Source organism: Haematobia irritans, chromosome 4 (genome assembly GCF_050003625.1).
Source record: "Haematobia irritans isolate KBUSLIRL chromosome 4, ASM5000362v1, whole genome shotgun sequence".
In the NCBI taxonomy this organism is placed as follows: Eukaryota; Metazoa; Arthropoda; class Insecta; order Diptera; family Muscidae; genus Haematobia; species Haematobia irritans.
In genome coordinates this window covers 75,927,279-75,940,904 of record NC_134400.1, presented here as the reverse complement: position 1 = coordinate 75,940,904, position 13,626 = coordinate 75,927,279, and the positions used below count along the sequence as shown (strand labels likewise).

The window sequence follows — 13,626 nt, the reverse complement described above, 5'->3', positions numbered from 1 at the left end:
AAATACACGTATGAAGTACATTTTGTACTTTATGATATGCTGCCCCCCATCACAGTAGGATGGTTGTAGTGACATTTACGAGTCTGTGGTAGCGATGAAGATGAAATGGAACTTTGAAATGCTGGCAGGGTGGTGGTCAGGACACTATTTCCAGCGCTGAGGCCAGGAATGGACTTCGTACACAAAAGTGACAACGGAACTTGGTAGAGGACATCAATACCTACAATTTGGTATACCACATGTATCTGGAAAACGCCGAGTGTAGAACAAAATTTTCCAGAAACTGTTGGACGCACTGGTGGTCAAGACACTATTTCAAACGTTGAATAAATAAACATTAAACACGAAAAGGAAAACATAACTTAAAATGGGATTTAATAACTTAAATTCTTTCATATGTACAAAGATCATTTATTACATATTTACAATTAATATCATGTTTTTTCTTTTCAATAATTATTGTTATGACATGTCGATCGTGCAAAGGGTGCATATTTAAAGCACGTGTTTCGTAAGTTATCTTGGTAATGCGCTTTACAGATTATCAGTTATTCCGGACGACAGTACTCGTGTCGAACATATCCCATATATTGTGCACATTATAAGTTAGGTCCGAAGGCATAATCGATACTGCTGCATGTTTATGGGATCGATAACACATTTACCGATTATTTCGTCATCGCCGACATGTCGTACCGATCCGACACACTGTAAGATTCTTTACAAACACCGACATTCCGTCCGGAATAACTGATACACCCAGAAAAAAGTGCCTTCGAAACTAAAGGAAAAAATTTTCATCAATATAGTTTATCCATTTCATTTCCATTAAGGTACATTTTTGTGAAAAATAATAAAATTTACTCGTTTCAGTAAAAAAATGCTAAACTGTAAGCAGTTAGGAATAGTTCATTAACTAGAATAAGGCATGGAATTTTACTCATACTATTTTCTTCGCTGGGTATAAGAATTTACTACTGAAAAAGAAAATTTTATTCACCGATAACAAAGCATTCGTAAAAATAAACAAAAACCGAACTAAAGCCAAGTTTCCTCAAAATTAGTAAAATTTCTTATAAAATGATAATTGCGACTTCCTTTATAATAGAAAGTTTTTCATACATACGAACAACACTTGGCATAGAAAAATATTTTAGTTCATTCGTACTAAGAAGTATGCAATCCTTTCAAAACTTAAGGAAACACACTTGTTAGAATATAGGAAATTTTCCTAAATTTCTATTGTCTACCTGTAATCGATACCTGTCATCGTAATCGATGTGTTTGCGCGTGGGTGTAATCGATATATTTGCGCGTCGGTTGTTTTTTTAGTTGGAATCGCGTTGTTTTGGTATACGGAGAGATTGTTAAAAAATAATATGGTAAAATAATATAATAAATAACAAATAAAATATATAAAATATTTGTTATTTTAAATTAGTGAGAAAAATTTTCGTTTTTTTTAAATAAATCTATCAATGTTCGTGATAGTGTATAAAGAAAGAAAACACCAGCAGAATAACAACCCTTTCATTTGTCTTCATTTTGGAATCTTCAATTATCAGGTAATATTCAGTGACGCTAACCTTTTGCAACAAAAATGTTTTATGATTTTTTATATTTGTAGGTATTGAAATTGTAAAAGGAGGACAAAATCGTTAGGCAGCAACTTATTAAAAGTGAAAAGTGCAAGAAGAAGAAAAAGTGCGTTTTACAGTTGATAGTATCACACGGAAATTGGAAATAGTGGAATAATAAACTAATATTTCAAAGAGATTCGATGCTGTTGATTCTTAATAAATATATTCAATATATTAATAAAACATGTCTTTTATTGAAGATAAAATTGCTTATAGAAATAAATAAAATTGCATTTAAAAACGAAGGTAAGCAGTTCTAATTATGAAGTAAAAGTTTTACCACAAATGTGTAAGATTTGTCGAAATGAATGAAAAAATTTCAATAAAATCATTCCATATATGAATTCAAATTAGTTAAATTTTTTCATTCTGTAGTATAGTGGTATATAAATATAGGAAAATGTTAACTAATATATGGAATGCATTATTCCTAATTTCTACGAAAATCACATCGTTCAAACAAATAAAAATGTCTTTGGCGCTATACGAAGTTCAACTTTCTTCACAATGAGTTCATTTTAACTTAAAGAAGGGGTCACTTTTTTCTGGGTGTAGTCTGTAAAGCGCATAACTCTGCTAAAAGTGTTATAACACATAACAAAATGGCGGACTGGTGTATAACAGATTCCATGGCATATGTGTGTAAGGTAGTTGCACTTAAAGAGCTCATTACACATATTTTTGTTTTCATTAAAAATGTAGATTATTAATTGCACATAAAATAATAAATTGATTTATGGGTAGAATAAACTACATTCATTAAAAATGTAGATTATTAATCACACATAAAATAAATAAATTGATTTATAGGAAGAATAAAATACTTCCTGCGAAAATTGAACAAAATTGTACTTCACATTTTGAGATTTGGACAAAGCGTTGTTAAAACTAGGAAAATTTATTGCCTTGGTGTACTTTATAACTACAACTCAAGAAATTGTACTCTCTCATAGAAGAAAAACTGAACCAAATGTAAAGGAAAAACTATTAGCGCCAAATCATTACCATTTTTACCATACAGTAGTTCTTTCTGACAACTTTTGGGAACCGTACTAAAAATTCTTTTGCTTTAGTTCATATTGAACTTATATGTACGGTCATTGAACTTTATATCCACGTTTGGTTCATAAAATGTTTGATACATACTTAAAAAAAGTAAAAAATCATTGGGCTGTGGAAAATTTCCAAAACATAATAAAATTTAACTACAAACAAATAATTTCTTTGCACTACAAATAAGTTAAAAATAAGTTGTTTTGCTAAGACAGCTTAAATTTACAAATAAAAAAATTATTAACAATGTGAACGTAGTATGATTCTACGTTCACATTGTGATTGAAATCTTTCGTTTTCGAGAATTTTGCCTTTCAATACAAAAGTGAGATATCAAATTATATAAACATTCATATCTAGTGTGAACATAGTACAGTAGTACGTCCTCATTGCAATTTTACTTTTTCGAGATTTGCAAATAGCATTTTCATATTAATACTATGTTCACATTATATGTCTACTTACAATGGATTTCAGTTGAAATATCTACGGATTTCAGTAGTTTTGCAATTGGATTTCAACAAAATCCACTGCACTGTCATACACAATTGGTGATCACATCAGATGTAAAGTACAATGCCTATGTATCAATTGCAATCAATCAATGTATCAATTGCATTTTGTTCGTATTTTGCCAAAAATAAAAACTTCATGATGTGATCACCAATTGTGCATGACAGTGCAGTGGATTTTGTTGAAATCCAATTGCAAAACTACCGAAATCCGTAGATATTTCAACTGAAATCCATTGTAAGTAGACATATAATGTGAACATAGTATTAATATTAAAATGCTATTTGCAAATCTCGAAAAAGTAAAATTGCAATGAGGACGTACTACTGTACTATGTTCACACTAGATATGAATGTTTATATAATTTGATATCTCACTTTTGTATTGAAAGGCAAAATACTCGAAAACGAAAGATTTCAATCACAATGTGAACGTAGAATCATACTACGTTCACAATGTTTATAATTTTTTTATTTGTAAATTTAAGCTGTCTTAAGGCCGGTATGCACCTCTAGCGAAATTTTCGGTAGCAAAAAATTATTTAAGTCTACAACAAAAAAACAGGGCTGTGTACACAAATTTTAAACCAGCTAATCGCTTTTAAAAATTGTTAATATATGTTCCAAATATTCCTCAAATAAATTGTTTATTATTTACAGACCTTTTAAAACTTTTACGCACACAATGATTGTAATAAATTAAACGTTTGCTGCCAAAATATGCTTTTGACAACCCTGTTATTTTCATTAGAGGTGCGTACCAGCTTACGAAATTGAACGCTACCGAAAATTTCGTTAGCATAAATATCAATGCATTTCTTATGGGAATGAAATTTTTCGCTAGAGGTGCATACCGGCCTTTAGCAAAACAACTTATTTTTAACTTATTTGTAGTGCAAAGAAATTATTTGTTTGTAGTTAAATTTTATTATGTTTTGGAAATTTTAAACAGCCCAATGATTTTTTACTTGTTTTAAGTATGTATCAAACATTTTATGAACCAAACGTGGATATAAAGTTCAATGACCGTACATATAAGTTCAATATGAACTAAAGCAAAACAATTTTTTAGTACGGTTCCCAAAAGTTGTCAAAAAGAACTACTGTATGGTAAAAATGGTAATGATTTGGCGCTAATAGTTTTTCCTTTACATTTGGTTCAGTTTTTCTTCTATGAGAGAGTACAATTTCTTGAGTTGTAGTTATAACCCTGCCAACATTTTTTGAATTTGGGGGCGCTTCTGAGAATCCCCAGTACGTCGAAAACAATCATATACGATATCAAAAACTCGTCGGAAAAGCGCCGTCACTATTGAGAAGTTGTACCACGCCAAGTTACTACAAAAAGGTTTCGCATGAGTGCAATTATTAGGTGCCTTTATAGATCAATTTAGAACGACGCCAATAAGAGACCCTCCAAACAATCAGAAAAAGCACATTTTAAGATAGTGGTAAAAGAATCATTGTGGTCGAGTAAAACACGTTTGTTTAGATATTTATTAATTTGATTAATCATTTAAAAATTCTTTAAAATATAACATTTATACCACTATCACATCACATTTAACATAATTTTTTGCATTAATGATGATGTAGAGTTACAAGTAGCGAGTTACATGTTGCAGCGTCTATCAGCCAGTGTTTTTATTCGATGGAGGCAGCGTCTCTGTAAAATATTTGAAAAACAATCACTTTATTCCATTTGGAAAATCAAAAATTGTTCACCAATATACCTTTCACAATTTTAAGCGTAAAATCTATGTTTTCAGAACTTTATTTTCGTTTTTATTTAAATAAAATATAACAAGCTGGTTGCGCTTGGCGTTTCACAAAAAATAAAGTGGCTTTTGTAAAAGTAGTGATGGCAAAATACATGTATGAAGTACATTTTGTACTTTATGATATGCTGCCCCCCATCACAGTAGGATGGTTGTAGTGACATTTACGAGTCTGTGGTAGCGATGAAGATGAAATGGAACTTTGAAATGCTGGCAGGGAAAGTACACCAAGGCAATAAATTTTCCTAGTTTTAACAACGCTTTGTCCAAATCTCAAAATGTGAAGTACAATTTTGTTCAATTTTCGCAGGAAGTATTTTATTCTTCCTATAAATCAATTTATTTATTTTATGTGTGATTAATAATCTACATTTTTAATGAATGTAGTTTATTCTACCCATAAATCAATTTATTATTTTATGTGCAATTAATAATCTACATTTTTAATGAAAACAAAAATATGTGTAATGAGCTCTTTAAGTGCAACTACCTTACACACATATGCCATGGAATCTGTTATACACCAGTCCGTCATTTTGTTATGTGTTATAACACTTTTAGCAGAGTTACCAAGATAACTTACGAAACACGTGCTTTAAATATGCACCCTTTGCACGATCGACATGTCATAACAATAATTATTGAAAAGAAAAAACATGATATTAATTGTAAATATGTAATAAATGATCTTTGTACATATGAAAGAATTTAAGTTATTAAATCCCATTTTAAGTTATGTTTTCCTTTTCGTGTTTAATGTTTATTTATTCAACGTTTGAAATAGTGTCTTGACCACCAGTGCGTCCAACAGTTTCTGGAAAATTTTGTTCTACACTCGGCGTTTCCCAGATACATGTGGTATACCAAATTATAGGTATTGATGCCCTCTACCGAGTTCCGTTGTCATTTTTGTGTACGAAGTCCATTCCTGGACTCCACATGGGAAATAGTGTCCTGACCACCAGTACCCAGTAATAACCAAGCTAAATAACATTGAACAGGCACATGTGGCACATTAAATTGTAGGTAAATATGTTCTCTACCATATTCTGTGTAAAAATCGTTGTTTTTAAGCACGGAAATACATACATTTCATTAAATATTCTGTCTGTCCGTCTCATATTAATACAGTTTTTGTCGTCTCTGTGTCACCCTGTTATTTTTTCGATAACCCTGTTATCGAAAGTTAGCGACGTCGCTATCTTCACGCAGGTAGAAAACAGGCCTAACGTTTGATGGAATAGAGATTCCCCAACAAACACAGGATGAGCGTTTTTCAAATGCAACAACTTTTCAGTTTGAGGGTAAATATAATTTTCAACATAAATTCAACTTGACTTGAAATAGCTCATCTTCAATACACCTTCAAATTGCTTGCGAATTACATCCAATTTGCCAAAATGTTGACGAAATCTTTGAAAAGGTGTTGAAGATAATATGAGAAAACTTTGACAAAACACTACCCTAAAATGCAACGAAAAAACCATGTGGTTTTCAATACTTATTTGTGCAACGAAGTTCGTGGTCAATTGCAAGAAATAAAAAAAAATGGAAAATTTTAGACAAATAACCAAATAGTTTATTAAAATAAGTAAGTGAAAATAAAAAATGAAATAAAACTTTAAGGAAGTCACTAAATGTATATCTCTTTGCAGAAAACTAAAATTATGGATTCTACGTTCTTGAAAACATTAAAAAGCTGACCGATGAAAAGATGGTGGACAATTAACTGGAACTGCTTCAAATAGTTTATAGTAATTGGTACGTCAATATGAAAAATTAAATCAACACTTTAGAGAAGTCACTAAATTTAAATCTCTTTGCAGAAAACTAAAATTTTTGGATGCTACATTCTTGCAAACATTAAGAAGCTGACCAATGAAAAATGAGTGGCTTATCGACAAGAAAAAGTTTCCAGAAACATTACAAGTACAACCAATTAAAATTGTTAAAAACAACTAATTGTTGAAATCAACAACTTCTGGATGAAAATGTGCATCACATCGTCAGTTTAATTCATATGCTATTATCACTTTAAAATGGATATTTTGTGAATTCCTTCTGCTGGAAATCAATTCCAACACGCGGTCCAGTACGTTCCTAATTTCAAATTGCCCGCATGTTAATAAATTTTAATGCTGTTTTATGACACCAAAAGGAAGGAAAACGAATTATCAATGCAAAAGTGTTTACTAATAATGTTTAAGATATTTAAAGTTTTGTTGTTTGTTTTTTTTTTGTTCTTATTTGTTGATATGTTTAATAAGATTATTATTTATCAATTGGTATTGTAGTGTATTATGTAGTGTAGTGTATTATTATATATTTTATTTCCATGAAAATGAATAAATTATACAAAATTCATAGAATTTAGGCTTTGACTTTCAATTTGAAGTGGGGATATCATTCATACAAATTTAGGTTGAAGGCCGGTATGCACCTCTAGCAAAAAATTTCATTCCCATAAGAAATGCATTGCTATTTATGCTAACGAAATTTTCGGTAGCGTTCAATTTCGTAAGCTGGTACGCACCTCTAATGAAAATAACAAGGTTGTCAAAAGCATATTTTGGTAGCAAACATTTAATTTATTACAATCATTGTGTGCGTAAAAGTTTTAAACGGTCTGTAAATAATAAACAATTTATTTTTGGAATATTTGGAACATATATTAAAAATTTTTAAAAGCGATTAGCTGGTTTAAAATTTGTGTACACAGCCCTGTTTTTTTGTTGTAGACTTAAATAAATTTTTGCTACCGAAAATTTCGCTAGAGGTGCATACCGGCCTTGAAAAGTATTTGCAACGATGTTAATTTTGAATTTGACTCGCATCGAAAATTGTTTGACAAATTATTGAGTAGCGATGCATTTCAATTTGAGAATAACACTTGAGATAATATTGCTAATGTGTTGAATTTCACTGTTGAGGGTAATGTCTGTTTTTTGTTGAGAACGCGACTTTCTCAACAATTTTTAACTGGAATATTACCCTAATCCTTTGAAAAAATGTTTGAAAAATTGTTGAAATTTAGCATTTTTCAAACGTTTGTGTTTATTCCCAATAAACACAGACATTACCCTCAACAGTGAAATTCAACACATTAGCAATAATATCTCTCAAGGTGGGTACTATGTTTGTTGGCACGAAAAAAAACTTCACTTAACCATTCTTTCGCGTTGAAAAATGAGAGTGTTGACAATAGATTTCGAACGAAGAAAACAGCTATTTTGGAACTATTCTGCGTTTATTTCTCAGCAATTTAATTGACAACATCGCCAAACGTCATAATATTTTTACGTATACATAGGCAGCAGCTGATTGTTTACATACACGCATTCATAATAATTTTTTGATGTGTTTTTCTACCAGTTTTTGAATTGTTTTGCAACCAAACCTCACACAGCACTGGACACTAATAATTGTTAAGAATATAACGCTAGCCGCTCTACTCCTGGTGTCTTACCACATTCGGCAACAGCTTTAACGACATGTGGTACATTGTCGTCTTCTTCAGCTTTTCCAAATGGATACCGTCAATTTGTAACGCCCATCTAACAAACATATAATTCCGGTGTTATGCTAACTTTTACATCATGCGCAGCAATGGACTCATTCATCAACAAACTTAATTCGTTGGTGTCCACAATATCCACACAATCGCATTGCAATACCAGCGGACAAGAGTGTACTTATGCCCATGCTGTTGCCGCCTCACTAGCAATTTCAAATCCAGTGGACACCACCACGGTTCCCACAAAGGATAATAACGCCATTTCATTTGCCAATGTTGTTACCTCGGGGGGAACAACATCATGGGGTGACCAGTTAAAACACGTACACCATACAATAGCTATAGTCAAAGTGAAACTTTTTGTTCAATCAACATAAGCCTATAACTCACGTTCAAGGGTAGTTCCTAAGCAAAAGTCACTGTTCCAGACTTATATTTCGCAAGATAATTCGTCACAAAGGGATGTTAGTGTTCTATACCAGGAACTCTTCGTTGACTGAAATTAATACATTGAGATGCAAAGTGGCTGGTTTACTGAAGAATGTTTCTTGTTATACTCTCCCAATGTATAATTTTATAACTATTTCAGTCACGTTATAAAATTCAACCAGTGTTTTGAATCGATAAAATGCAAGATATATGCATAATTAATTTTTGCATTTTATTTTTGGAACATAGCAATTTATTCTTGTGATTCCATTCGTAGCTACCATAGTACTGCAACATCAATCGCACTGCCTTCTTTATAATTACGATGCACGGCCAGCATGTGTGTTTATTATCCCTATACCCAGTAAAAAGAAACGATTGTAAAATGAAATTCACTAAATAGAACTTTATTTTGTTAACACTTTTCTATAAATTTCATGGTATGTACATTATTTCTATTCTATCATGTAGTAGGGAGCCGCTAGATAGATGGTGGCTTTATTACGAAAATACCACTCCAAGTTATTTTTATTTTGTCAATTGATCTTATTGCATTTTTAAATAACAATGCGAACCACATTTGTATTGTAATTTCACACAAATCATTTGAATAAATAAATTATTTCTTAATTCACATTGCAAATGGCGCCATGTTTTGAAACTAACTAATCTCAACATATGGAAGGATTTAACACGATCTAATTAGGGACTGTGCGCTTTACGTCAGTTTTCAACTCGAAAAACACAAAGTACCACAAATGAACAAATATTTCGGTAGTTTTTCGCATTTTTGGTTTTGTATGGGATTTCGCTGCGGAAACCGAACATAGTACCTACCTTCAAGTGTTATCCTCAAATTGTCAAACAATTTTCGATGCGAGTCAAATTCAAAATTAACATCGTTGCAAATGCTTTTCAATCTAAATTTGTATGAATGATATCCCCACTTCAAATTGAAAGTCAAAGCCAAAATTCTAAGAATTTTGTATAATTTATTAATTTTCATCAAAATAAAATATATAATAACACACTACACTACATAATACACTACAATACCAATTGATAAATAATAATCTTATTAAACATATCAACAAATAAGAAAAAAAACAACAAACAAACAACAAAACTTTAAATATCTTAAACATTATTAGTAAACACTTTTGCATTGATAATTCGATTTCCTTCCTTTTGGTTCCTTCCTTTTATTAACATGCGGGCAATTTGAAATTAGGAACGTACTGGACCGCGTGTTAGAATTGATTTCCAGCAGAAGGAATTCACAAAATATCAATTTTAAACTGATAATAGCATATGAATTAAACTGACGATGTGATGCACATTTTCATCCAGAAGTTGTTGATTTCAACAATTTGTTGTTTTTAACAATTTTAATTGGTAGCACTTGTAATGTTTCTGGAAACTTTTTCTTGTCGATAAGCCACTCATTTTTCATTAGCCAGCTTCTTATTGTTTGCAAGAATGTAGCATCCAAAGATTTTAGTTTTCTGCAAAGAGATTTAAATTTAGTGACTTCTTTAAAGTGTTGATTTAATTTTTCATATTGACGTACCAATTATTATAAACTATTTGAAGCAGTTTCAGCCATTAAAAGCTGGCCATTTTTCATTGGCAAGCTTTTAATGTTTTCAAGAACGTAGAATCCATAATTTTAGTTTTCTGCACAGAGATATACATTTAGTGACTTCCTTAAAGTTTTATTTCATTTTTTATTTTCACTTACCTATTTTTATTACTATTTGGTTACCCTGCCAGCATTTCAAAGTTCCATTTCAACCTCATCGTTGCCACAGACTCGTAAATGTCACTTCAACCATCATGAAAAGGTACATCAAAAAGTACATGCAAGTAATTTGCCATCCCTACTGTTAAAAAAGCCATTTTTTTTTGTGAAACGCCAAGCGCAACCAGCTTGTTATATTTTAATTAAATAAAAACGAAAATAAAGTTCTGAAAACATAGATTATACGCTTAAAAATGTGAAAGGTATATTGGTGAACAATTTGGTGATTTTCCAAATGGAATAAAGTGATTGTTTTTCAGATATTTTACAGACACGCTGCCTCCATGGAATAAAAACCCTGGTTGATAGACGCAGCAACATGTAACTCGCTACTTGTAACTCAACATCATCATTAATGCCAAAAATTATGTTAAATGTAATGTGATAGTGGTATAAATGTTATATTTTTAAGAATTTGTAAATGTTTAATCAAATTAATAAATATCTAAACAAACGTGTTTTACTCGACCACAATGATTCTTTTACAACTATCTTAAAATGCACTTTTTCTGATTGTTTGGAGGGTCCCTTATTGGCGTCGTTCTAAATTGATCTATAAAGGCACCTAATAATTGCACTCATGCGAAACATTTTTGTAGTAACTTGGCGTGGTACAACTTCTCAATAGTGACGACGCTTTTCCGACGAGTTTTTGATGTCGTATATGATTGTTTTCGACGTACTGGGGATTCTCAAAAGAGTCCCCAAATTCAAAAAATGTTGGCAGGGTATATGTCTAAAATTTGGTTATACGTCTAAAATTCTCCATTTTTTTTATTTCTTGCAATTGACCACGAACTTCGTTGCACAAATAAGTATTGAAAACCACATGGTTTTTTCGTTGCATTTTAGGGTAGTGTTTTGTCAAAGTTTTCTCATATTAACTTCAACACCTTTTCAAAGATTTCGTCAAAATTTTTGCAAATTGGAAGTAATTCGCAAACAATTTGAAAATGTATTGAAGATGAGCTATTTCAAGTCAAGTTGAATTTATGTTGAAAATTATATTTACCCTCAAGGCCGGTATGCACCTCTAGCGAAAAATTTCATTCCCATAAGAAATGCATTGCGATTTATGCTAACGAAATTTTCGGTAGCGTTCAATTTTGTAAGCTGGTACGCACCTCTAATGAAAATAACAGGGTTGTCAAAAGCATATTTTGGCAGCAAACATTTAATTTATTACAATCATTGTGTGCGTAAAAGTTTTAAAAGGTCTGTAAATAATAAACAATTTATTTGAGGAATATTTGGAACATATATTAACAATTTTTAAAAGCGATTAGCTGGTTTAAAATTTGTGTACACAGCCCTGTTTTTTTGTTGTAGACTTAAATAAATTTTTGCTACCGAAAATTTCGCTAGAGGTGCATACCGGCCTTCAAACTGAAAAGTTGTTGCATTTGAAAAACGCTCATCCTGTGTTTATTGGGTTGGGTACCATCACATTTTCGAATGTAGTATCGGCCTGTAGATTTTAAACATTTGTTGTAATCGTTTCCACATCGATAAAATTTTGACAACAAATAATTGGGATATCGATTACTGATATATTGTGTTTAACAGTGTATCAGGCATTTCGGTCGCTATGTTTGCTAATTGAAATTATTGAATATTTTTGCAAAGTTTTACAGAAATGCTTATATTAAAACCACTTTTTAACGGAAAAATTGTGTAGAAAGTTCATTTTATGATATACAATTTATAAAGTTGACAAAATGAGAGCGATTGAGACAGTTTTATGCAGGAGTGTGTTTTTTCTGACTTCAATAAATGTGATTTATCTTATTGTTTTTGTATTTGGTTGTGAATGTAAAAATTCTAACGTCGAAGGTAAAGTATAAGTAAACTTTCATAGATCCTTTCAGTAATTATTTCCTACAGACGATTAAAAAGTTGACGCCCTGTTCGTATTAACGTTTATTTATACTTGAGCATTCCTATCATCATTTCAGTACGTTTGTGGAGGGTATACACACAAAGAGTTTTAATATATTCTTTTTATGCGATAATTTCTGGTTGTTTTAAATGTGTTTTGACCCGATTCACATTCATGGACTAATTTAATGTTTATAGTGAAATATTGTCTGGCAACGGGTACAGGTTGTTAACTGACCAAGTAAAAATATTTGTCATATTTCATTCTATCTAAAGATATTGGGATTTTCCTTCCAACAGTCTACGCTCTTTAGATTTATTGTAGAGTTGTTAAATCATTTATTTTTCATCTTGGCTTTCGCACAATTGGTACTATGTATATAACTCGAGTTGCAAAGGCGTGTTTTCATGTACGGAGTATTTTAATTTTCTTTACGGCCATCGGTTCCTGTTTTCTTAACTCTCTAGATTGTCCGATGATTAACTCGCTGCATTATTTACACTTCAACATATCTTAAAACTAAGTTTTTCAGTCATAGATAAATGCTTAAATGTCCACCGAAAAATTACTGGTGCATTAATCTTTCCCACAGGAATATTAAACACTACAATGAGACCGTTTATTTAAACTACTAGGTCGATAGTCACAAGTTACTAGTGCCCTTATAAAAGATTATTAAAATTTGTGATTCTAACAACTTAAGTCAAATTATTAAACAAAATCAATTAGACATTAAATTATTTAATAATAAAACGAATGAAAGTTAGAGCATTAATAGCATTTTCTTCAATATTGAGCAATTTTCCAACCGACGCACTTTGTTCGATAGTCAAGGGCGATTTCAATACCACTACTTAGGTTAGGTATAGGGGCAGCCCGATATTTCAGGCTCACTTACACAATTCAGTCCATTATGATACCACAGTAGTAAACTTCTCATGTATCACTGAGTGCTGCTCGATTCTATGTTAAGCTCAAGGACAAGGGACCTTCTATTTATAGCCGAGTCCGAACGGCGTT

At 31.4% G+C, this 13,626-nt stretch overlaps 3 long non-coding RNA genes across 3 annotated transcripts; 2 read left to right on the top strand and 1 right to left on the bottom strand.

The window, feature by feature from the left end:
• Positions 1 to 4,651: 4,651 nt before the first annotated feature.
• Positions 4,652 to 5,034, bottom strand: LOC142232717 (uncharacterized). The gene is made up of 2 exons (XR_012721181.1): positions 4,939 to 5,034; positions 4,652 to 4,871 (listed from the first exon to the last, which is right to left on the bottom strand). It is a non-coding gene; the product is annotated as an uncharacterized LOC142232717 (long non-coding RNA).
• Positions 5,035 to 6,228: 1,194 nt separating this feature from the next.
• LOC142235163 (uncharacterized) lies at positions 6,229 to 7,352 on the top strand. Its single transcript, XR_012721815.1, has 3 exons — positions 6,229 to 6,574; positions 6,639 to 6,744; positions 6,810 to 7,352. It is a non-coding gene; the product is annotated as an uncharacterized LOC142235163 (long non-coding RNA).
• A 3,351-nt stretch (positions 7,353 to 10,703) lies between these two features.
• Positions 10,704 to 11,185, top strand: LOC142236637 (uncharacterized). Its single transcript, XR_012722132.1, has 2 exons — positions 10,704 to 10,930; positions 10,988 to 11,185. It is a non-coding gene; the product is annotated as an uncharacterized LOC142236637 (long non-coding RNA).
• Positions 11,186 to 13,626: the final 2,441 nt, after the last annotated feature.